The 24,852-nt window shown below is 38.7% G+C and overlaps 1 long non-coding RNA gene across 2 annotated transcripts; it reads left to right on the forward strand.

Annotated features, from left to right (window-relative positions):
* Positions 1–1,023: 1,023 nt before the first annotated feature.
* Positions 1,024–24,637, forward strand: LOC111094847. 2 transcript variants are annotated; one of them, XR_005385930.1, is made up of 5 exons: positions 1,024–1,186; positions 15,923–16,067; positions 18,193–18,312; positions 19,602–19,716; positions 24,582–24,637. It is a non-coding gene; the product is annotated as an uncharacterized LOC111094847 (long non-coding RNA). The 2 variants fall into 2 exon arrangements; XR_005385931.1 differs by lacking the exon at positions 1,024–1,186 and adding an exon at positions 15,251–15,845.
* Positions 24,638–24,852: the final 215 nt, after the last annotated feature.

Consider the following 24,852-nt stretch of genomic DNA (forward strand, 5'->3'; position numbering starts at 1 on the left):
GGGTCGCCTGTGGCGTGCGGCGCCTTTGGGTCGCGTCTGGCGTGCGGCGCCTCTGGATCGCGTGCGCCGTGCAGCGCCACTGGATGGCGTGCAGCGTCAGGCGCCGCTGGGTCGCGTGCGGCTTGAAGTACCTCTGGATCACGAGGGGCGTGAAGCGCCTCTGGGTCGCGTGTGGCTTGAAGCACCTCTGGGTCGCGTGCTGCGTGAGGCATCTCTGGGTCGCGTATGGCTTGAAGCACCTCTGGGTCACCTGTGGCGGGAGGCACAGCAGAGTTGCGTGCGGCGCGAGGTGCCTCTGGATCGCGTCCGGCGTGCGGCGCCTCTGGATCGCGTGCGGCGCGAGGCACCTCCGGGTCGCCTGTGGCGTGCGGCGCCTTTGGGTCGCGTCTGGCGTGCGGCGCCTCTGGATCGCGTGCGCCGTGCAGCGCCACTGGATGGCGTGTGGCGTCAGGCGCCGCTGGGTCGCGTGCGGCTTGAAGTACCTCTGGATCACGAGGGGCGTGAAGCGCCTCTGGGTCGCGTGCTGCGTGAGGCATCTCTGGGTCGCGTGTGGCTTGAAGCACCTCTGGGTCGCCTGTGGCGGGAGGCGCAGCAGAGTTGCGTGCGGCGCGAGGTGCCTCTGGATCGCGTGTGGCGGGAGGCGCAGCAGAGTTGCGTGTGGCGGGAGGCGCCTGTGGATTGCGTGTGGCGGGAGGCGCAGCAGAGTTGCGTGTGGCGTGAGGCGCAGCAGAGTTGCGTGTGGCAGGAGGCGCCTCTGGATCGCATGTGGCGGGAGGCGCAGCAGACTTGCGTGTGGCGTGAGGCGCCTGTGGATCGCGTGTGGCGTGAGGCGCAGCAGAGTTGCGTGTGGCATGAGGCGCCTGTGGATTGCGTGTGGCGGGAGGCGCAGCAGAGTTACGTGTGGCGTGAGGCGCCTCTGGATCGCGTGTGGCGTGAGGCGCAGCAGAGTTGCGTGTGGCGTGAGGCGCCTCTGGATCGCGTGTGGCGTGAGGCGCAGCAGAGTTGCGTGTGGCGTGAGGTGCCTCTGGGTCGCGTGTGGCTTGAAGCGCCGCTGGATTGCGTGTGTCTGTCATCAGCTGTAGTTGTCGCTGTTGTGGCAGCGACGGTGGCCGAGATGACAGGTCGGGAAAGTTATGGTAGCAGACGGCGGAGAAGTAACACTCAGGTGTCCCTGGCGGTTCCCGAGGTCTGTAGTGCTCCCCGGAGTCCCATCTCTTCTTGCTTCCATCTTATGTTTCCCGCTCTCCATTTTGCCCTCGCATATTCCTCAATGTGGGTTTACAGAGTGAGCCTTTGGCCTGCTCACGTTTGTCTAGGAAGGCCTCCATTACGGCGGCAGGGTTCTTAGGATTGTTACAGGACTCTACTGCAAAGGAATGGTCTATACGTGTTGACGCAATTGCCACCGAGCTTACAGGGAGGCTAAGTGGTTAGGGCAAAGCACTGTTCTTTCCATAAAAACTTTTGTTCTCCAGAAATATTCTTGCTTATCAGGTGTGTGGGGATGGATACTTAGGACTTTAAATAAAAGAAAGCTTAATCACTTATGTCCTGACCAATTCAACTCCTAACATTTCACGTTGAGGCTCCCGGCCACCACACCCCACTCCCCCGACACACCCACCCAGAAAAAGAAACAGGAGCCAAGTGAAGTGTAGACTATTAGCAATAATCAAAGATATGTACCTGGTTCTTCTTCATAAAGCTTGGCCTATTGTCTGTCACTCACCTACCTATCCTTGGGGGAGGATCTTGTGCCCCGCCCGAGGCTGGGCTTAAAGTGCTGCATTTACTGCAATGGGAAAACCATTTTTTCCAATGTAACCACACTCCTCATTCTTAGAGGAGTGTCGGACCAGAGAGACAGAGTTGAAATTAGCTAAGAGTGCCTATTGAACATCACAGATCAATTGCTTCATTTCTTTTCTTGATCATTACAGCGATAATAACAACCACAACTAAGTAATACTTGAGTGCTTATTAATATTAGAGAGAAAGGCAATAAAATAATTGATCACATTTAATACTTGAGTACTTTTTATGTTCAAGACAGCGTGACAAGAACTTTCATATCTCTTTGTACTTAATTTTCATAATTAAATATGAACAGATATAGGAGTACAAACAGTCCTTCCTTCTAAGATCAGGAAACAAACTCAGAGAGGTTAAATAAATCGCCAAAGGTCACACTCCTAATAAGTTAAGGAACTCTGATTTGAATACGTGTCTTTCTCATTCCAAAACTGGTTTTCTCAGCCATTGAACTATGCTAGCCCCTTCTTTTCTTGGCCTTCGTTACATTTTATTTCACATTCCTTCCATCTATATAATTTGTAATCAACATAAAATTATCGAGAAGATGAAAGTCACGCACTTCCTTCTTTAGATCCACATCTGTGTATAGCCAGCCAAAAAATAGAAGCTTGTATATGGCAACTTTGTTAAATATAATTTTAATAGTAACCAAGCTGATTTTTGATGTAGCAGCAACTTCTGCAGTTTTCTTTAAAAAACAATTTTTTTTCCCCAAAACATTAACCCTGTTATTGCAAGGGAAAAACAGAATTGGGCCACATCAAGCACATTTGGACTTGAAGAGTCCTGTTTGTAACTCATTTTAATAGCATTGGAAATGTGTGACAATTCTCAAGTAGAGCACAGAAAAACTCTTTCACCTACCTCTTTTGCAGTGTTGCCTCCCGGAGATTATAGTACAGGGATATTCTCTGGGACAGTACAGCTGGGGCACTTGGAGACCTGAATGGAAACGACAGTCATTTCATAAGAAAATTCAAATCAATGCCAGGATACTGCTGGTTTACAAACCTTTACAAATCATTAATAATAACTAAACATAAGAATTAATAAATGACTAATACAAACACTGGTAGATGTAGTTACTAGTTTAAAATTTCTGTCTTATTTCAATGAAGGAATATGCAAATATGTAATAATAATAATGACATGCATGCTAATAGTCCCATTTTTTCTCTGCTGTGGTTATATTAAAGTTTCTATCAGAATCAATTATAATACTGTCAATTGTCTGAATATGCCCTCAGGTTTCATTCTCTGAGAGGCATTCAGCACAAACCTATGTGTTCTCACAATTTTATCACAGGGAGTTTCCCTTAGGCCAATTAAGGTCCCTTTACCTTAATTAGGTTAACGAGAATCTCTTTCCAGTCTAAAAGAGCCTCTAGTCCAAATTTCTTGTTGCTGTTCTGCAGTAGATTCTCTCAGTTCCTGTCTTATTTGGTTTGGGAACTAGAACAATGCCCGTTTTTGTCTCAGTAGTTCTATCTCCCTAAGATTATTATTTTATTGTTCTGTTGTTTTACAGAGAGCATATGAATATGAATATATATGAATGACAAATGCCATATTCTAGGAGCTGTGTAGTCCCTTTTATAGATATTATTTATTTTTTATTTAACCCTCATACAATAATGGTATGAGGAAGATATTATCACTACCATATTAGAGAGAAAAAACTTGAAACTCCAACAAAATTGAATCATACATTTGGTTCAAACCTCTGCAGTAAGTGATATTGCTAGGATTTGAAAGTAGGCCTTTATTGTTCCGACTCTCCACTTTGCTGCTCCTAATATGTAAAGCTTTCCTCTTAAACTATGCATAAAGTGTTAGAGTAGATGTTTATAACAATTGTGATTTTTAAAAAATCCTGCCTATCACTGCTATTTGATGTTTCTCTGTTATATTTTGTGAAGGAAAATCATTGAGGCCAGTTCAGAATTAAAATAGGTAGATTTGGGGATCCCTGGGTGGCGCAGCGGTTTGGCGCCTGCCTTTGGCCCAGGGCGTGATCCCGGAGACCCGGGATCGAATCCCACATCGGGCTCCCGGTGCATGGAGCCTGCTTCTCCCTCTGCCTGTGTCTCTGCCTCCCTCCCTCTCTCTCTCTCTGTAACTATCATAAATTAAAAAAAAAAAAATAGGTAGATTTGATTTTAAGACTCTGGATCCCTCTTCTGTTTTGGATGCCTTTCTCTCTCATGCTTACTCCCCATGACCTGAGGGTAGTAAGAAGTAGCTCTTGATAACTCTGTCTTGAAAATTGTTTTAGGTAAGGACCTTGTAATTCATCCACATTTTAAACTACTAAGAGCTTAAATTTTATATTTCTCAGAGTTATTTTAGAAAATGATAAAGGAACAAGTCTACCTTTCTGAATTTTAGGGATAGGTAACTCAAGCCACATGTATATACGTAGACCATTTAGATATCTAACTATTCTATTTCTAAGAGGAGAGAACATTTCACAGTTGGAAGAGCAAAGTGATTTTTAATTTTATGAAATAGCATTAAAATAGAATTATTCAAGTGTATCTGCTCTAAAATTTTCAAGTTCAAAATCATTAGTGAAAAACACTCATGTATGTTTTCTACAAGTTCTCCAGGTAACTCATTTGGTGGAATGTTGGCCTTTTTTTGGCTACTATCATCTCTAATTTGGAAATCTATAACAGTCTGCCCTGGCTTCTGCCTTTTCCCCCCACTAGTATATTCTCAACACAATAGCTGGAGAGAACTCATTTAAAACACACTTTATTCTCGAACTCCTCTGCTCAAAATCAATGTGTTTCTGCCTTATTTAAAATAAAAGCCAAAGTTCTATCTATGGTTTATGAGGTCTGGCCTCCTTGACCTATTTGAACTCTTCCTTTAATAGTCTCTGTCTCCTTTCTCCAGCCACACTAGCCATCTTACTCTGTCAGAAGCACACCAGGCACACTCCTGCCTCAGGGCCTTTGTACCTGTCCTTTTATCTACCTGGAACATTAGTTCTCAATATCTACATGGCTCACAGCCTCACTTCATTAAACCATTTATTCAAATGCCCTTTACTTCCAGTGAGACCTTCCCTAGGCACCTTTTTAAAACTGCAGAGACCTTCCACCCCAACCCATCCATCTATTTTCTTTGATGTATTTTTTTCTCCATATAACTTAGCATCATCTGAATATTTTGTACATTTATTCTGTTTTCCACAACCAAAGTATCAGTTGTTTGAGGGCTATGATATATCTGTTCATTTTTCTTGTTGCTGTGAGCCTCACACTCAATAAATACATAAATGAATGCATATTCTTTCTAGGATGATTTCCAATAATCTATTTATTTATTCTTCACAAAGCTATGAGCAACCCCTATGTATAGGTCCTATACCAAGCACTGGGAAGAAAACAGTGAATTTGAAATTTATTTCTGGTTATCTTATGAAATAAATAAATAGTATTAACAGGCGGTATTTCTAATTTTCACGATACATCTGGCATTTCTTCTGCTGCTCCACTCCCACTCTTCTTCTTCTTTTATTTTAGATTTATTTACTTATTTCTGAGAGAGAGAGAGAGAGAGTACATGCCTGTGTGCATGTGGCAGGGGGGGTTGGGGCAGCAGGAGAAAAAGAGAATGTCAAGCAGTCTCTCTGCTGAGTAGGGAGCCCAATGCAGGGCTCAATCTCACGACCCTGACATCATGACCTGAACCAAAATCAAGAGTCAGATGCTTAACAGACTGAGCCACCCAGGTGCCCCGCCCCCCCCAATTTCTCTCTTTTGGATTGTTTTCTTCTTATTGATGGTGACCAGAGAAGTAATATTCTCCTGTTTTAGGCTTTTAATTGCATGAGTAAGCTGGATGTTTTCCTCTGTCTTCTGTCAAACTCTTCTTCCCCAACCTTGGACTAAATCACAGTGTTTTCATCAACTCTCAGGCATTGAAAGAACCCTAATTTTCTCATATTAAAATTTCCAGTCCATTTCAATCTTCTGTTTCAGTCATGTCTTGTCCAAAACAAGTCTGTCACCAAGTTTAGAGTCAAAAGATGGGGAAGTATGCCCCACCTAAGATGGGAGAATTATAGAAAATTACATAGCAAAGGGTGTGAGTGGAGGGAAGGAGGACTTGGGGACATTAATGCAGTCTTCCACAGCTTGAATAAAACAGCTATAACTTAGAACTTTAATGGGTGAAGAGGGATATATGGTATAAAGAATGTTAGGATGTGTGGATATTTAAAACCTTTTAGGGGTGTATAAAGAATGTTAGGATGTGTGGATATTTAAAACCTTTTAGGGGTGCCTGCGTGGCTCAGTCGCTTAAGTGTCTGACCCTTGGTTTCAGCTCACATCATGATTTCAGGGTCATGAGATCAGGCCCCTGTCGAGCTCCATGCTCAGTAGGGAGTCTGCTTCTCTCTATCTCCCTCTGGCCCTCCCCTGACTAATGGTGTTTTTGTTTCTCAAATAAATAAATCTTTAAAGCCTTTTATTCTCAGCTGAAAACATTATCTTGTTATGTGTGCATTGCAAAGTACCAGCTATTATCTTCCCAGTGCTCAGAGGTAAGAACCACTTTAAGTATTTTTTGGATCCATGAGCAGTTTCTATTAGTACTAGCACATTTTCCACTGAGTGCTTGGCTTCCTTGGAAACTCCAAATCTTTTGCTTACATCACATGGAATTAAAGGAGGAAGAAAAGAGAGGGGTGAAGGTAATATTGTTCTCTTGACCACAGGTACATTTAAGACTTTGACTTTCAGTGCCATGCTCTCCTCTTTTTCTTCTGTTCCAAGAGTTTACTTCTTGACTCTTTGACTTTTAAAAAAAAATGTACAATTCATAGATCTCCTCTTCTTTATCCTGATAGACCATATTATTTCCTGTTCGTACCCAGATCTCCACAAATAACACTAGCTGACTACTTACTAATTACCCTACAACCACGTTATATAAGTAACAGCAATGAGCATCGTTTGGAGTTAAAAACTGCTCAGTGTTTGTTTAGAGGCAGTAATCGTCTTCATTTCTCCAGTATAGCACTAGATACATTTATATTGTAAAACATAAATTTCCATTTTTTAAGGCAGTAGTTGATTTCAATTTAACATTTTTGCTTTAATTCCATTAACATTTAAAGGAGTGCCTTGGATATATTTGATTTTTTTTGTTGAGATAATTGGATTGAGTTAGAAACAGAAAAAAAGTGTTTTCATGATAAGGGAAAATCTCAAACACCTTGGCTAGTATTGGTTTTGGATATATTACTACTTGAAGTGTGAAGATATGGTTCATTCCTCCTGAAAAATAACCTTTTATGTTTTGCTACCACTAGGCAATCTGCTACCACTTTCTTAGGTGGGAGAGCTGCCATGGCTGTGTAGGAATGTATTTCCGAATCACATGCTGACATCATTTAGAAAAATATAAGACTTTTGTTTACAGTTACTTAAAAGAGTAATTTTTAAAACCTCTTAACTTAGCAAATTTCTTTATCAGATATATAAACGATATATATAGCATCACATAAAACAAACATAAAAGGTTGTTGTACTCAACATGTATTACCTAACTTCTTAAGTACAATGACTGTATCGTTTCCCTGTGTCTCCAATGGCTTTTAGGGCTTGTATTTCCCATGAAAAAGGTTCCCTCTAAAAAGTCTTCTCTCCGCACAATCTAAGGCAGCACCCCCTTCTCCACTTATGCTAACATCACTCTATTTTAGCTTCTCAATAGAACTCTCCCAGTATAGAATTGCCACATCATTTATTTACTTTAACTGTCTTAGTCACTCCCACCCCACCAAATGTAAAGGCGAGTCCAGGCCAGTCTTATTCTCCCCTTGGAGACAATAGGCATTCTGTAAATATTTGATGAATGAGTGCTTGAAAGAATTTGAAAGATCATTGTTTCTACATGCTGCAGAGACATGGATAACATTTCTAAGAAATTGTCTCCTTAAATAGGCCTTCATTGAGATGTCATCACTTGTCACTAGCTCTTTTAGCACTGTTTGAAGTTTATAGTCAACTTTCCCTTTCGTCTACCTTTGATAGTTTGACTATCAATATTTTCTCCTCAACATTAACATTCCACCCCAATTATCTTTCAGCAAAACCTCTTATCTAATACTTCATCAAGAGAGTAGATACCAACTCAAGGCTTGCCTTCCATTTTCAAGCAACCTTATTCATATGTTTAGCAATTTCTACCTCTCCTTCTTCCATCTCAGAGAAAAGGACCTAGCCTTCTCCTCTTTAAGAATCACCTCGTATTCTGCACTCTGCATATTGTGCCCTTCGGGCCTCCTGATACCTCTTGTTCCACAAATTATTCTTTCTGTGACTTTAATCTGCCTGGGAAACATTTCTTTTCCCCCTTCAATTAAATGTGCCCCAGGTTCTTCTATCTTAAAATAGTCAAACAGATGCTCAAAACAAGAATCACATTCATAACTTGAACAATAACACTGGTAGTACCCTAAAATGAGAGTAAAAATGTTTATGTTCACTGCTGTATTCCCAGGATCTAGAGAAAAGCCTGGTGCACAGCAGGCATGTAATCCGAAGATTCGTTCATTAGCCAGGTTTTAACAATTGCCAGTGTTTGCTCTGTGTGGCAGACACCATTCCAAGTACTTGGAAGGTGCTCTCTCTTAATCCTCATAAAACCCTTATCGTTATTAGTTTCACTTTATTGATGCAGAAACTGGGGGAGAGCAAAAATAAGTAACTCATTGAAGGTCATGGAGGCCTTGCTCTTAATCTCTAGACATGCTCTTAATTATAAATAGATAGTTGTACCTTTAGCAAGAGATGGATGGATGGATAGATAGAAATTTATATGTGTGTGTATTTTCATCTCTATAGAAATGTGTGTGTATGTACATATGTCTCCATCTATATCAGCCTGTGTGAGTTATGTATCTGTCTCTCTATCTCTATTGAATGATGTTCAACTTTAGAGTGCAAATACTGTATTATATAAAAAGAATTAAGTCCCTTGTCGTTTTATTAAAATCTGTTACTTTAGTATGTGGTTTCACTAACCAATTTTTTTTTTAGTTTTTTCTTACACTACTTTATGCATGAAGATAATAAGGTTAACAAACTTTCCTGAGTTTCAACATAAAGCAAACATTCAGAGTTTAGTTTTGCACCCTGGTAGTCAGATTCAAGAATCTGTGTGCTCGGGCAGCCCGGGTGGCTCAGCGATTTAGAGCCGTCTTCAGCTCAGAGCGTCGTGATCCTGGAGACCCGGGATCCAGTCCCACGTCAGGCTCCCTGCATGAGCTTGCTTCTCCTTTTGCCTGTGTCTCATTAATAAATAAATAAAATCTTTTTTTTTTTTAAGAATCTGTGTGCTAAGTTATTTTGCTACACAGTAGGTGACCATTATCATTTCCTTCTCTTTAAATAGATACGGAAGTTACAGTATATACCTACATTATAAAATCACAGGGTTAGTATCTTAAGTTTTGGGGACAAGCAAATATATGTTTCTTTTTTTAAAAAAAATTTCATTCTTCTGCATGTGGATGTCCAATTTTCCCAGCACCATTTATTGGAGAGACTGTCTTTTTTCCAGTGGATAGTCTTTCCTGCTTTGTTGAATATTAGTTGACCATAAAGTTGAGGGTCCACTACTGGATTCTCTATTCTGTTCCATTGATCTATGTGTCTGTTTTTGTGCCAGTACCACACTGTCTTGATGACCACAGCTTTATAGTACAACCTGAAATCTGGCATTGTGATGCCCCCAGCTATGGTTTTCCTTTTTAATATTCCCCTGGCTATTCAGGGTCTTTTCTGATTCCACACAAATCTTAAAATAATTTGTTCCAACTCTCTGAAGAAAGTCCATGGTATTTTGATAGGGATTGCATTAAATGTGTAAATTGCCCTGGGTAACATTGATATTTTCACAATATTAATTCTACCAATCCATGAGCATGGAATATTTTTCCATCTCTTTGTGTCTTCCTCAATTTCTTTCAGAAGTGTTCTGTAGTTTTTAGGATATAGATCCTTTACCTCTTCGGTTAGGTTTATTCCTAGGTATCTTATGCTTTTGGGTGCAATTGTAAGTGGGATTGACTCCTTAATTTCTTTTTCTTCAGTCTCATTGTTAGTGTATAGAAATGCCACTGACTTCTGGGCATTGATTTTGTATTCTGCCACACTGCCAAATTGCTGTATGAGTTCTAGCAATCTTGGGGTAGAATCTTTTGGGTTTTCTACGTACAGTATCATGTCATCTGCGAAGAGGGAGAGTTTGACTTCTTTGCCAATTTGAATGCCTTTCGTTTCTTTTTGTTGCCTGATTGCTGAGGCTAGGACTTCTAATACTATGTTGAATAGCAGTGGTGAGAGTGGACATCCCTGTCTTGTTCCTGATCTTAGGGGAAAGGGTCCCAGGGTTTCCCCATGGAGAATGATATTTGCTGTGGGCTTTTTGTAGATGGCTTTTAAGATGCTGAGGACTGTTCCCTCTATCCCTACACTCTGAAGAGTTTTGATCAGGAATGGATGCTGTATCTTGCCAAATGCTTTCTCTGCATCTATTGAGAGGATCATATGGTTCTTGTTTTTTCTCTTGTTGATATGACCAATCACATTGATTGCTTTATGAGTGTTGAACCAGCCTTGCATCCCGGGGATAAATCCCACTTGGTCATGGTGAATAATCTTCGTAATGTATTGTTGGATCCTATTGGCTAGTATTTTGTTGAGAATTTTTGCATCCATGTTCATCTGGGATATTGGTCTATAATTCTCCTTTTTGGTTGGGTCTTTGTCTGGTTTTGGAATTAAGGTGATGCTGGCCTCCTAGAACGAGTTTGGAAGTATTCCATCTCTTTCTATCTTGCCGAACAGCTTTAGTAGAATAGGTATGGTTTCTTCTTTAAGCGTTTGATAGAATTCCCCTGGGAAGCCACCTGGCTCTGCCTTTTGTGTCTGAGGAGGTATTTGATAACTGCTTCAATTTCCTCCCTAGTTATTGGCCTGTTCAAGTTTTCTATTTCTTCCTGTTCCAGTTTTGGTAGTTTGTGGTTTTCCAGAAATGCGTCCATTTCTTCTAGGTTGCTTAATTTATTGGCATATAGCTGCTCATAATAAGTTTTAAAAATCGTTTGTATTTCCTTGGTATTGGTGATGATCTCTCCTGTCTCATTCGTGATTTTATTAATTTGTCTTTTATCTCTCTTTTTTTAAATAAGTCTGGATAATGGTTTTTCTACCTTATTCATTCTTTCAAAGAACCAACCCCTGGTTTTGTTGACCTCTTCCAAAGTTCTTTTGGTCTCTATTTCATTGAGTTCTGCTCGAATCTTTGTTAACTCTCTTCTTCTGCTGGGTGTAGGATCTATTTGCTGTTTTTTCTCCACCACCTTTAGGTGCAAGGTTAGCTTTTGTATTTGAGTTTTTTCCAGTTTTTGGATGGATGCTTGTATTGTGATGTATTTCCCCCTCGGGACTGCTTTTGCTGTATCCCAAAGATTTTGCATGGTTGTATTTTCATTCTCATTAGTTTCCATGAATCTTTTTAATTCTTCCCTAATTTCCTGGTTGACCCTTTCATCTTTTAGCAGAATGGTCTTTAACCTCCATGTGTTTGAAATCCTTCCAAACTTCTTCTTGTGGTTTAGTTCTAGTTTCAAAGCATTTGGCCTGAAAATATGCAGGGGACAATCTCAATCTTTTGGTATCAGTTAAGACCTGATTTGTGACCCCATATGTGGTCTATTCTGGAGAAAGTTCTATGTGCACTTGAGAAGAATGTATATTCCGTTGCATTTGGATGTAAAGTTCTGTAATATCTGTGAAATCCATCTGGTCCAGTTTATTATTTAAAGCTCTTGTTTCTTTGGAGATGTTGTGCATAGAAGATCTATCAATTGCAGCAAGCGCCGTGTTCAAGTCTCCCAGTATAAGTGTATTATCTAAGTATGTCTTAACCTTGGTTATTAATTGATTGATATAATTGGCAGCTCCTGCATTTGGGGCATAAATGCAAATATATGTTTCTATTTCTCCGTTTGTATTCCTCAGCCCCCCCCTTTTGCTCCTTAATGGAAGGCATAGAGAACAATTAGATATCATGTGCTACTTGATTATCTCCCTCCCTTAAAGTATTTGCCCCTCATATAGAAACATTCCTATCCTATTTATGATTTTTTGCTCTAAATATAGAAAAATTAATCTTGAATAATACTTCTGTTTCCTCATGCCTGTGATATGTTACTTGAACTTGCTTTCAGCAATATCTTACCCCTTTCACCTTTTACACCTTTCCCCCCCTTTCCAAATTTCTTTTTCTTATCTTTCTGTATTTCTTTCCACTCTAGACTCTTAAAAGATCTTTGTAAAGATAGGTTTTATAACCATTCATCTCTTCTGTTATTGAATAGGATCATTCCTTGGAATAATTACATTATGGAGCCTGCCATTAATTTCCCAATTTATATCTAGTTTATTGCAGCTGTATGACGAGAAGCCCTTGTAACATTTTCCATTTGAGATTATTTAATTCATACCTGTCTCCTTCTCCTACACACACAAGTACGTGCCACCCACAGCTAGAACTGCACTACTTAAACTGGCTTTTTTTATGCTGAGCAGCTATTTGTTTTGCTTTAATTTTAAAGATCTCCAGGTAAGAAGATAACTTTCATAAGTAATATTCTCCAGTATTATTCAACTTGCACCAATGGGACACTTTTTTTGTCCTTTTCTCTCAAATAAACCTTCCTGCTTCAATTTCTTCCTATTCTCTGTTCACTGACAGAAGCAGGGCTTGGAGGTTCACATATGTTGAATTGTGTTCTTTCATCTGAAGGTTAGGGCCAATCTTCTTCAGGCCAAACCTACCTGACCTTACCATTGCATTTATGATCCCTTTCATAACCAGTTGCTAATCTGGCTGTTTTTGTTGCATTTTCTCTCTTCATAGCACCTAATTGCAGTTGCACATCTCAAAGAGAAATATCATTCCAATTTAGGACAATTCTAAATATCTTTTAAAAAAATCCTCCATTATTCTAAAATTATACCTATCTAATTATCCAGTCTGCATGTCATGTGTACTTATGTTGCCTTCAGCAATATAAGCCTGTGTTTCACTTTAATTCAACAATGGGAAAACGAGAGGAAGGATGTGCTTTTTTTGCAATATTCTTGAGGTTGCTTTGGGCACATACTTACAGGAGCCTTTGCCATTTATTAAGGATAATCAGCAAAGAAAAGCAAAGAAAAATGATAAGGCATATCCATTCCCTAGGGCTCTAATGTTCAGGCTCAATTGGAGTCTTGAGGGTATTTTAACACCTAAGGCCTCTGACTATAAATCTGTCCCTCAGGTCTTTTCAGTTATTTCAGGGAAGTGTCAGTTGCTCACGGTACAAGAAGCGATTATCCCCACACAGAAAATAGTTCAAGGAAAGAAAGGAAGAAACCTAGTTAGTGAAATAAGGTACCAAGAGAAGAAAATTTACAAAGAAAATAAAAGAGCACATTGAAAAAAGTGCAATGATATATATTTACTGTTTATCTTATAGTCACCAGATAAATATAGATATAGTGGCATATAACTATATTCACCTATATCTACATTTGCATCCATATTTATATCTCTCCTACGTGTGCACACATATCCAGTCTGTAACCAAGAGGAAGCAGACCTGGTGGTTTAGAGCTCAAACACAAAATTAAATACCTCAACTTGAAACCGAGGCTCTGCCAGGCGCTATCCAGGTGACATGGACAGGATACCTATTACGTGTAGGCTTCAATGTATGCATCTCAATGTATGTAAGTGCAGCCATTACCTACCTCCTTTGGCTGTTGTGGGAATAGAAGTGGTAACAGGCATAAGACACATAGATGGGGCCCAGTGAAGTTATTATTTGAACATGGTGGTTCATTTAAAAATCTCGTACCTGAACAAGAACAAAAAAGTGTTCTTGAACACACTTCACTTTCTTTTAAGGGAGATGGGTCCGAGAAACCGAGAGCTTTTGTTGTTGGCCAAGGGGTTAGGTGGTAAGTGCAAATTTATCACAACAGCTGTTTCGAGCCCTAAGGGAGCTCCATAAGAGACAAGAAGTCCCTCTCTCTACCTTCCTGGCCTCAGCACTGTCTGAGGTGAAGACAGCAAAGGAGAACCTCAAAGAAAGGGAAAAGGGCACGATCGGCTCCCTGAGAGGCTTTGGAGGAGGGGCTAGTCTAAGGTGCATTTTGGAGTGAGATGGTGAGTGCTGTGTAATAGGAATCCTCCCCACCAGCCGCCCACCACCCCAGCCTCTGGGTAACCTTGCTCTTTCTCAATACCCTCGGTAGTAATTGGTTTTCTTCTGAAAATAGGTCAAGTTGCTCAGTTTCATTTACAGCTTGAGACCAGGGCAGAGTCATTCTGTGCAGTCTCACCTTTCCATGGTCTACTACTTAAAAGAGCTTTAAATTGCTGAGCACACCAATATCATGACACCCACTTCCCTTAGAGGTAAGTACTCTACTCGGAGTTGAGCAATTTTCTACAATGACATTTTGATCACCAAATTCAAATTTCCCAAATCATGTATAGTTTCTCTAGTTACCAGTTCACTTTTCAAAACTTCGCTAAATTTTTCTAGCCTAAAGACAATTTATATTTAAAGATATTTACACATTTCCTACAAACAAAAATAACATTCATCTTCAAGGGTCTAACAGTTTTGCAAAATACATTTTCCTCTATGAATGTTAAAGAGCACAGCTCAGAAGCTAAGCAGTCATATTGGACTGAAAATATTCAGAGGATTAATTCTGGATTTATTTTGGATTGTCAGTGTGTCATTTGGGTAAGTGACCTAACTTCTTTTTGCCTCAGTTTCTTTTGTGATGGGATTGGAATGATATTAAGACTTCTCTTTTGAGACTGGACCTGGGAAATGAAATTTAAAATATATTTTCACCTAAGCTTTACCATATAATGCTGAAAATATCAGCGAATTTCATGCTCAACTAACAAAATTAATTGAATAAATGTTTAAATGCAAACCAACACACTGTCAAAGACTAGACATTTAAAACTGGAACCACTATTTATGAAAGTTAAATGAAGTTATTTCAAGTATCCAGTGAGTATTTATTGAATGCCTCCTATGAGCTAGGAAATTTCCTGAGGACTTAATGGCAAATGCTAAGATGGATGTTCACCTTTATGCCCTCTTGAATCTTCAGCTTAGAAGGGAGACACTTAAACACCTGTCATGTAAGCATATCACAGGGGCACACAAGATCACCTAGACATATCAGGGAGTCTTTCCAGAGAAAATGATTAAGTTGTACCTTGAAGTACAGTTAGGGTTACAGGTGTGTTTGTGTGAGTGTGTGTGTGTGTGTGTGTGTGTGTGTGTGGCGGGGGGGCGGGGGGGTGGAGGGGGGAGAAGAGGCAAGGAGGCAAGAGAAGGTACCACAGCTAGGAAGAAAAGCTGATCCTAGTTCCTGAAAATCAGAATAGTAGGTAAATTTGAAAAGATGAGCATGGCAGTATCCTATTTGTATTGTGTGGAGAAGGAAAGCAAATCAGGGATCCTAATAAAGAATGTTGCAGACATCTTAGTGAGAGACTGTTGTGATCTGGACTGCAATTTTAGCGGTGAGGATAAGGAGAAGTTGATAAATTCAAGAGGCATTTAAAGGTTTTAATTAACAGAACTTCTGGATTGATTGGAATGAGGGTGATCAGGGCAAGGGAGACACAATAAAAAATAATTACCAACTTGGTAAATGGCGGTGTCTTTCAATTAAAAAGAAGGGTGGGTTTAGGGTGAAAGATTAGTTTAGCTTGGATGAATTGAGTGTGGCATACTTATAAGACAGAATACTACAATAATAGGGCTGCGGAGTGATACGATGGTTATTTAACCTATGTATTCTATTTATCTGGATGTGACACTGTGATGTTCTGCAGAGTGTTTGGAGGGACTTCAGAAAGAATGAACCGAATATTTTCACGCCATAGAGCTAGCTGTTCCATCAGAAAAGCTTAAGGTAGCTGTCAAGGCTAAAGAGAGAGGTGTCAATGCATCTCTTTTCTTCTTGCAGCATTGCTTTACTTTCTTTTCTAGGTTTGCCTCTGTTTAATTGTGGCCAAGCTCTACCAATACCTAAATAGAGAGAACCATGCTTCCTAAGCTGCAAATGGCAGAAGTGAGAATTGCTGCTCTCCAGTTTCTTCTGCTATCAGCATTTACTTGCCAGGATAAGTTGAAAGTAGGTAACTCATTGAAGGAAGGGTGATACATTCTGTGTTTCTTCCTCACCCTTAAATTCCCTAAAGTAATGGTGAGCAAGGGCTGGAATTGTTTTCCCAACTCTTCTACATTTCCTTTCCTGAAAAGTTGCAAGAGTGGCATGTGGAACATAACCGCCTGCTTTTTCTGAGTGGATTTAGAGTAACATGGTAATTGGCTTGCAGAGATTTGGAATGTTGGCTTTCTTGTTCTGAGAAGGAGGAGACAAGTGATTCCAGGCAAAAATGGGAAAACAATAAACATTTTTTCAGTGTTTCTCTGTGTGTGTGCGTGTGTGTTTGTGTGTGTTTAGCTGCCTCACTTGGACTTTGTTTTGACCTCTTTCTGTGCAGGTGTTTGCCCAGTACTTTACTGCCAACCCAGTGCTCTTCTTTCAACCCTTTTCCTAGAATTCCCCCAAACCCATTTTGCCATTAAAACCTAAAGACACTACATTTTCAGTATGCAGTGTATGGGAAGCTTTGCGCGGGGTGTCAGTGGGCTTTTAGTAATGAGCAATGTCAAATGACCCTATGTACAGTCATTCAAAGATGACTAGCCTAAAAAGTGCTCCACATTTTAAACTTCAAGTAAGTCTTCTACAATAAATCTTTCAGTTATTTTTATTTTTTTTATTTTTTTTTCTTTCAGTTATTTTTAGAATGAAAATGCCTAGAATGTGGATTGTTAGCTCACCAACTAGGAATGTGTGGCCTGGTTGCAATGACCCCATTGATTTGGGTTCATTCCCAACTATGATTTTTGACGAATCTTTAGTCTCATGTGTCCAATTCTGCTTTGCCATTCTCTTATTTTGGGGATAGATATTTTTAGACTTGATATCCAGAAAGCCAGTTTTTTCCTCCGTTATATACAGATCTTTCTATATTGTTAACCCTATAACTCCAAGCAAGCCAGAAATTCTGAACTAAAAGAAAGTATTAGCACCCACCCCTTTTTTGAACTGTTGCAGTTGTAATTACGGAGGAGGTATAAAATTAAAGATCATTTTGAAAATGTAAATTTTCTCTTCTTGTTATTATATACAAGCTGAAGAGTAGATTCATGCATTAATAAGTGCTTTTTTATTTGCCTGCTGAGAAGGCAAAGTTGACTTTTGCTAGAGTCTTTTAATTCTTTGAGTAATGAAATATCTGAAGGCATCTCTACTTAGTTTTAAGAGAAATAAATATAGGGTGCCTCACCCATAAATAGTTAGGATTGCATTTGCTTTCTTTGTGTGAAAGATACATAATTCATAAGCTAATGGGTTGTAAAGGTCTTCTCACCAGTAAAATTATATTATCACTCCCAGGAGTAAGATAGTTGAACTATTCTGTAATAACTCATTCAAATTTATTTTCTCTTAACTTTTAAAACATAACCCTTTCTTTTTAATTTTGCCGTTAGAAGAATGCCCAGATACAGAGATGGGAGTTACTAGAGTGAAAACAGAGAGAAATATTAGATAATATTCATATGTTTATCTTTTTTGTAATATCTTGTTTACTTTAGAAAGAGAGAGATAGTATACAAGTAAAGGGAGTAGCAGAGGGAGAGGGTGAGAGAGAGGATCTTTAGCAGACTCTGTGCTAAGTGCAGAGCCTGATGTGGGGCTCAATCCCAGGACCCTGAAATCATTACCTGAGCATAAACCAAGAGTCAAATGCTTAGCCAACAGAGCCACCCAGGTGCCCCATACATATTTATCTTTTGATGGAGAAGAAAGTTAATTGTTAAAAAATTGGTAATAAAAGCATTGACTGTTTAGCAGCTAAAATGCAGATACCATTAGATAACTTAAATTTTTTCAGGAATCTTATTTCTTTTTTCTTTATGGATTCATCCTTGTGGTACAGAGTCTTCTATAATGACTCTCATTGATCTTGCCTTATGGTATTTATGACTTTGTGTAACCGCCATACATATAGGTGTATGGGCTCAACCTAGTGACTAGCTTCCAACAAATGGAATATGGCAAAACTGAGTGACATTACTTCCAAGATGAAGCTATAAAAGACTGTGACCTCTGTTTTGCTTACTCTCTCGTTCTCATTCTGGCACTCCCTCTGGCTTTTCTCTCTTGCTTGCTCTGATGAAACAAGATGCCACGTGGAGAGGCCTATGTGGCAAAGAACTAAGGGTGGCCTGTGACCAGCAGCCGATAAGAAACTGAAGCCCTATGACCAACAGCCCTTGAAGAACTGCATCCTGATTACAACCATGTAAGTAAGTTTGAAAGTAGATCCTTCCCCAGTAGACCTTTCACATGAGATCACAGTCCTATCTAGCACCTTTATCTCGGCCTGCTGGTCCCTAAGCCAGGGGCACATGTAAACTGCACCTGGATTCCTGACCCACAGGTCTCGTGAGCTCATAAATGTATTGCTTTAAGGCACTAAGTTTTGGGATAGTTTGCTATGGAAAAATAGGTAACTAATAAAATCCCAAATAAATATTCACTACTATACTGCATTTCATGTATTTACATTTCTATTGCATATAAATTTATCAAAGTTCAGTGACAGCTGTTGTGTAAATTAAACATTTATAAATATGGAACATGTATATAGTTCCAGAAGCCATTTTAAAATCATACTGTTTTCATGGTGAATTTGTCACTAAAGAAAGAGGAAACATAATTTTGAATTTGATGGTCAAGTAATTTTTCTTTCCAGGATAATTTTAATCTGAGGTCCTGAGATTCATAATGGATCATTATAAGCATTTGGGACGGGAAAAGTTTTCTCTGCAAAAAGTATGCATTACCTGGTCCCTTCCCACTAAATAACAGTAGTGGGCCAGATGCTGAGAAAACAAAAATATACCCAAATAGTTCCTCATCCATCCGAAGAAGATCATATTGGTTCTAGATTAGAAACAAGAAATTCTTGAGTGGGCTTCAGTCTGTCTATGAGCCTTCCCTTAAAAAAAATTAATGTAAAATGTTCTGGTTTTCTGTGCATTTTTCTGGAGAAAGGGTTCGTGACTTTCATAAGATACTAAAAAAGGCTAATGGCTCCCAAATATGTTAAGAATGCCTGGAATGCACTTCCAGACTAATTCTGTTATAGTGGTTAAAACATTGTTTAATAACGGGAATTAGTTGGCTGATTAAATGATTTTTGTACTTATTCAACATATCTATCAAGGACTATGCTAGGCAGTAGAGTTACAACACTAAAGAGACATTTGTGATTCCTTTCCCGAGGAGCCCACTCTTTAGTAGGAAAGACATATATTAATCATGAAGAATTCTGGGAAGACAAATTAGAAAATGTTTGTAAGCATATAACTGGGTGTGCCAGTTGTTTGCCTATTTGTTGTCAGATCCATTCTCTTCCTTCCCTTGCTCAATTTATACTACAAGAGCTAATTCTGCAAACAAAATTGTGCAGGCTTCTCTGCCATCTGGTGTCTTCATGGATTTGACTAATGGGAAGCTTGAGCAGAACACTGGAGGGTCCAGAGCAGAGAGAGGCCAGAATAACTCTCCCCTCTCTCTTTGCTTTAGGAGGGTCTCTCAGCAGTGGCTCTGGACAGGTTCCTCATTGCCTGTACCTCCAGCTGGGCAGCTTCTACCTCTGTGGTTCAAGTATCCATTTTGTGGCTCCAATTCCTGATATCTGGTAACAGTATTTCTTCCCTAGACTTTATTCCAGTTCTAGTCTATACTACTTGGTGTGAATCTGTTTCCTAACTGGTCCCAGACTGCTGCACTAGGACACTGAAACTGGTTAGGGAAGAGATGTGTCAGGGAGACTTTCCCTGAAGATATCAGAGATAACCTGGATTCTGAAATATGAAAATGTATTAACTAAGTCAAAATGAAGTTAAGACAGGCAGGAGAACATTCCAGGAAGAATGAGTGCTTGTAATTTACCAAAACTTAAAGGTCAGTATTGTTGAAGTTAGGAGAGCTATGTGGAACATGGCACGAGATGAAGTACATAAAATACCAAATTTTACAGTGCTTTAGTCAGTGTTAAGAAATTTAGTCTTTATCATAAGAGCAATGGGAAGCATTTCAAGGGTTTTTGAGCAAGTGGTTTTGAGTAATGAGGTGACATGCTCCAATGTGTGTATTTTTAAATATGTGTGTTTTTAAATGTGTTTTTAAAGTTTTAATATGTGCAGAATAAATTAGGGAGGATTATAAGTAGATGTTGGTATGAGAGACAAAGAGTTATTGTAGTAAAAATTAATGCTAGTTTGGGCAATATTGTATACAATACTAAAGCTATTTAAAGTACTTTAGTGATGCTTTGAAGGGGGGTAAATCACATGAGGTAAGGGAGGTGACATAATTGATACTCCTTGGCAAAAATATGATTGATGATGTCATTTAATGGATTAGAAAAACTAGAGAAAGAATGGATTTGGGAAGTAATAAGTTCTTTTGGATCTTTTTATTTTTTTGTGAATTTGAATTCACTGGAAAAATAGTATAGAGTCTATTTGTTAGGATAGCAGTGTTGGATTTGGCATTAATAATCCCCTTTACTGGATTTTTAAACTTTTGCTCTGTTGGGTAGTTGACCAGCAGAGAGTTGGTCTGGACATATTTTAGATATGTCATCTGTGATCTTGAGTAAGTGAACTTATTATTTGTGATCTTGGTAAGATAAGCATTTCCATTAGAAAATATTTTAAATAACTTTTTGGGAAGCTTAGTTTTCTGCAAGCATATGCTATTCATTTTAGTGGTTTTATTTTCCACATACTTTGATTTCTACTAGATACTTAGTAAAGTCTAGGAAATTTTAATTGAATTATGCTTTTCAAGATGACACTTACCTTTTTTTCTCCTCCTAAACTAACATTGTTAATCATATGGCAAATTGAATGAATTTTAGAAATGTAACAACTCTTAGTTTGTGGTGCTCAATGTGATCCTCTCTGAAAATTTGGGTATGAGGGAAAAATAGAATGCCAAATAGTTTCTACATTTCAGAATTAAGTCAGTTGTATTAAATGCTAATTCCAAACTTTAGTAGAATATTTAGTGGAATATTCATATTTCAGAAAATATGAATTACTTTGGGTTTCATAAAAAAGAGCTAATTACCTTTACTCATTTAAAGTTCTAGACAGTTTTTTTTTCTTTAAAGCTCACGTTTAGATATGATATTGTAATATTCTCAAAGTATATGGAATGAAAATGTAGACATCTGTCTGAATCAAGTCACTAGAAACATTCGACAATTCATAGTGCCAGGAGGAAAAATCTGACTTTTGAATGTGGTTATGCTCACTGCTTTGAGAATGCTTCTTTACAAAAAAAATTGGAGTACTTTAAATGAACTATCTTATTTTAGGGTTTTGTAGACCGTTAATGGAGAGAACTTTTGGGGAAAAGGTGGAGGACAAATTTCCTTGACTGCAAATTATTAGATTAATTCACATGTCAGGTTCACCTCATTAACATTCTAAACTCTTTATGTCTAGAAAGATATCTGTCAAGATCACATAATCTGTTATTCTGAGATTACCACTCTACTTTTAGAATAGCATCTCATTGTGTTTCAAGTAAGCTCCCTGTACCTGCAAAAGTAATTCCAAATTATCTTGTTTTTAATTTGTGTGTGGAGTGGTGTTTTTTGTTTGTTTGTTTTTGCTGTCTTCGTTTTATGTTTTTATTAATTTATTAATTTTGTGATAGCATAAAACTCCAAGTAGTGATTATCTGGTGGTAGCTTTTTCAGAGGGAATTTTAATTTTTTAAAAAGATTTTATTTATTTATTGATGAGAGACAGAGAGAGAGAGAGAGAGAGAGAGAGAGGCAGAGACACAGGCAGAGGGAGAAGCAGGCTCCCTGCAAGGAGCCCGATGTGGGACTCCAGGATCATGTCCTGGGTGGAAGGCAGGCGCTAAATCACTGAGCCACCCAGGCGTCCCTTCAGAGAGAACTTAAAACAACATTGCAGTGATGCAAACATCTGCACTTGAATGTTTACTTTAGGCATTTTATATCAGTTTAACATATCAATTTTGGTAAAAATGTATGTGAGTAATGCAAAATCCTATCAATAAGGGATAGTGTTCTACCTCACAGAGAAGAGAATAAATGTTCAACCATCTCTATGCATAGGAAAAGACAATATGCACTCTTTTCACAAAGACATGCAAAATGGACTTGGAATGTTCACCATTATTAATACAAGACATGATGAGAAGGTGGCTTTTCAAATAGTAAATGCATAAAGGTTATTTAACTTTTCGGGCAATAGTATGTAATTAGTGATGGGGCACACAACCAGATTCATTGAATGGCTTAATTTACATAATATTATAATAAAACCATTTAAAGACATATTTTGGTATTATATAGTACCTCAAATTATGTATCTTTATCTAGATTCAAATAGATTTATTTCCATTTTACTCTTGTCCACTTGGGTTCTGCTTACTTAGATTTAAAGCATGAAGGAGAATGTTATGGTACAGTCATGGTTTGGGTGTTGAAGTGCAAGGTGTGAATACAACAAGCAATAAGAGTTTCTTTCCTTACCTATTAGTTTCCCACTTCCATTTGTACACCATTTTTTAAAGATTTTATTTATTTATTTGAGAAAGAAAGCACGAGTGAGAGGAAGGGGCAGAGGAAGAGAGAGAAGCAGCCTTCCCACTGAGCAGGGAACCCCATGTGGGGCTCGATCCCAGGACCCTGGGATCATGAACTGAGCTGAAGGCAGAGGCTTAACTGACTGAGCCACTCAGGCGCCCCTCGTATGTTTTCAACAAGTTTATTTTCTTTTGTGCAAAAGATTGTTATATTGGACACACAGTCTACTGACTGTGCATGATATATAAAAACAGTTCTAAAAAATCTTAAGTTGTGAACCCTATATTAAAAGGAGAAAAAGAACAGCAAAGACTCAAGGCACCAAGGCAGAAAATATGTATGCATCCTGCTTATCTGCTACTAATTTTGCGCCAAATTCTTCTCCTCTTTTTCATGCTACTAGCAATGATGTTTTCTAAATTCTAATTTCTGACTTTACTTTTCTGGCATGGAGAAATGGAACTGATTATTTTGACAACTGTATTAAGATATAATTTACATAGCATAATAATTCACACATGTAACAATCCAGTGAAATTTAATACAGAAATAAATTTGGGTAGCCATTGACAGAATTCAAATTTGATTTTGAATTAAATATATAATTTGTTATATATATAACAAATTTTACCCCTTGCACCTGTCTCCAGCCATCCTTGTTCCCAGCCACGATCTCGGCTAACCATAAATCTACTTTCTTCTCTATTGCTTGCCTTTTTGGATAGTTCTTATAAAGAGGATCATACAAAGTATTTGGTCTTTTTGTTTTTTGTTTTGTTTTGTTTTGTTTTTACTTAGCATAGTTGTTTGAGGATCATCATCCCCTGTAGCATGTATTATAATGTTTTTTCATAACACAGCTCATATTCAACTTTGTGGATGCACCAGTTTTTCTTTACGCATTCACCCATTGAAGAACATTCCAAATATTTACACTTTTTTGTTATTATATGTAATGCTCCTGTACCTTCACTAAAAGTTTTTGGGTGGGCCTATGTTTTAGTTCTCTTCTGTAGAAACCTATTTTTACAATATTACAGCATCTTTTTCAATTTTTAACATCTTAGAAGCTAACAGTCTGCTTGCAGAGGTGGTTGCAATTGTTTTCATTCTCACCAGCAAGGTGTGAGAGTTCCAGTTTCTTCACATCCTCAAAAACATTTGTAACTTTCTGTGTCTTTTTTTAAAAAATTCCCTTTTCTGTGCGTATAAAATGGCTTTCAACATTTTATGTATTTATTTATGAGAGAGAGAGAGATTGAGAGAGAGAGAGAGAGAGAGAGAGACAGGCGGAGGGAGAAGCAAGCTCCATGCAGGGAGCCAGACATGGACTCGATCCCAAGTCTCCAGGTTCAGGCCCTGGGCTGAAGGCAGCACTAAACCGCTGAGCCACCCGGGCTGCCCTAAAGGATTCTTTACATATTCAAAACACAAGTCAGTTATCTAATAAATGATTTCCAAATACTTTCCTGGGTCTGTGATTTACTATTGATCTTTCTTAATATTGATATTTGATCTCCAGAGGGTTTTAGTTTTTATAGATTCATCTTGTTTTGCATGTATGGTTTTGGCGTTGTGCCTCAGTGATCATTTTCTTTTAATGGTTTTAACGTTTTGGCCTTTGCCTATAAGCCTGTTGTCTACTGTCCATTAATTACTTTGGAAGGAGGGGATTGAATTAAGGTCTTCAATCATCCTTAGCATGATGATGTGTCATGACTCCAACATCATTTGTGGAAAAAAACATTTCTGCATTGAACCATTTGGCAACTTGCCAGATCTCAGTTATTGAAAATATATGCATTTATTTTGGACTATGAATTCTGTTTAGTTGGGCTATATTTATATTCTATTACCAGTACTATTCTCTTTAACAAGTTTTGAAATGAGAAAATTTTCATTCTACCACTTGGTTCTTCTTTTTTAAGGCGCACTCTGGAAAACAGTGTGGAGGCTCCTCAAGAAGTTAAAAATAGAGCTACCCTATTACCCAGCAATTGCACTACTGGGTAGTACTGATGTAGTGAAACGCTGGGACACCTGAACCCCAATGTTCATAGCAGCAATGTCCACAATAGCCAAACTAACTGAAGGAGTCATGATGTCCTTCGACAGATGAATGGATAAAGAAGATGTGGTCTATATATACAATGGAATATTACTCAGCCATCAGAAAGGACGAATACTCACCATTTGATA

Source organism: Canis lupus, chromosome X (genome assembly GCF_011100685.1).
Source record: "Canis lupus familiaris isolate Mischka breed German Shepherd chromosome X, alternate assembly UU_Cfam_GSD_1.0, whole genome shotgun sequence".
Lineage (NCBI taxonomy): Eukaryota > Metazoa > Chordata > Mammalia > Carnivora > Canidae > Canis > Canis lupus.